The following is a 2043-nucleotide window of genomic DNA, read 5'->3' on the forward strand; positions in this document are numbered from 1 at the left end:
AGACACCCTAGTATCTGCTACCGATATTCGCGGCGAGAGGAAGGCAATTAGAGAGAAGTACTTAAATGGGAGGAGTCCGATTAAGACATTGTTAGATGACCTGTCTACGCCGGAATAGGTCTTTACTGTTAAGAAGGATGCGGATAATCACGTACAAGGTCTCTTCTTTACCTACTAGAAGCAGATTAAGCTACTGCTTGCAAATCCCGATATCCTGTTGATGGACTGTACGTACCGAACCAACAAGTATAAACTCCTACTGTTGCACATACTCGGCTGTACCAATCTACAGACATTCTTCTCTACAGGGTTCTGCTTCCTCCGCAGCGAGAAAGAAGCAGATTACCATTGGGCAATCTTAAACTTCCTCCTTAATACAGGGACACCGTAGCCACGCGTGTTCATTAGCGATCAGGAGGATGCGGTAAAACTAGCAGCTCGCACTCTGTTTCCAGATATCCCACAACTCCTGTGTATATGGCATATTAATAAGAATGTGCAGACAAAGGCTTAAAAGACCTGGCGAGACGCTGATGGCGTAACAAAAGAGGAGAAGCAGAGAATCGCTGAGCACCGGGCTCAATTTATGAAACGTTGGAGTTAGGTATGCTCCCTACTAATAGCCTAAGAGGCGTTACCGGAAGGCTTCCGGGAATGCCTCTTATAAGTTTTTTATAGAACTGACTGGAGCAGCTTGTCTATGTAAAGAGTCTACTTATATTTAAGCTAAAGTGGGACGAGTTACTCAAAGACTATGCCGACCAGCGAGAACTTTGCTAATACTTACGTGATAATCAATGGCATATACGTACCGAGTGGGCAGCTGCTTAGACGTCTCAGCATCGACACTATAATATAGTTACAACCTCTCCTATTGAAGGAATGCATAGGGTTTTGAAGGACCACCTTATGTCTTCAAGAGGCGACTTGCTACGTGTTGTTGGAAGGATTGAGCAGATGGTCAAGAGTCAATACAATAAGTACAGGAAATAGATTGCTTCTTCTAAACACAGCATTAAATTTGAGCACAGACTGGAGTCAATGCTATTCCTACCTCCTGGCATTTATGACATCCTTATGCCAGCGGTAATTGAACGCATTAGACAATAGGATCTGCTGCGCCAGAAGGAGCAGAGACAACGTCGTAGGAGGCGTCCTTGTTCTGGCCTCTATAAGAAGATAAACGGTCTTCCATGTCATTATACGCTACGAGATATGATAAATTCTGGATCGACGTTACGACCAAATCACCTTTACGACGATCATTGGCGCTATTAACGTGAGCAAGGACGGTCTATAAGCCTCTCTCTAAGGCTATATCAATCTATCCTAGAGCCGCTTCCGGCTTAAACAAGAGGTGCGCCGAGGAAGAACGAGGCATTAACTCGTCGAGATCTATCAGCTTTTGAACGACGTGTACCGCCTTCTCTACCACAACCTTAAGGTCAATTACTTGCTGAGGTCTTACGGCACATAAACACCTCTGTCGCTGTGTCAATTCCTACATCTACACTACCTACGAATGCTATAACTCGTCGAGATCCTTCGGGCTTTGAACGACGTGTGCTACCTTCTATCCCTCAATTTTAGCCTCCTCCTCAACCCCAGGGTCAAACACTTGCTAAGGTCTTGCGACACACAAACATAGCTATTACCATATCAGTTCCTACATCTACACTAGCTACGAATCCTATAACTACTCCTCCACCTACTCCATCTTATTTATCTTCACCTGTCTCTATTACTGCGTCTATTACTACGGCTTAATCCCCTCTACAGCCTGCTTAGCAACCTCCGTCGTTGGAAGAGTTCTTTGCTGATATCGAGCGTCGACGACTTCAGCCTGTTCTATATAACTACAGTGACTTTGGCACAGTGATGAATCATTTGGCAGAGACAGGGCAGGAAAACGACCCTACAGAACTAGTTGAAGCACGGGATATGGCTCTCGCGACAAGAGGGGCGTTTGCTTCCTGCACTCCAACAATGGCATGGAATTATCACTTTGGAGATATGGAAGCTTTCTACGATGAAAGATTTGCA

Source organism: Eremomyces bilateralis (genome assembly GCF_010015585.1).
Source record: "Eremomyces bilateralis CBS 781.70 unplaced genomic scaffold P152scaffold_18, whole genome shotgun sequence".
NCBI lineage: Eukaryota > Fungi > Ascomycota > Dothideomycetes > Eremomycetales > Eremomycetaceae > Eremomyces > Eremomyces bilateralis.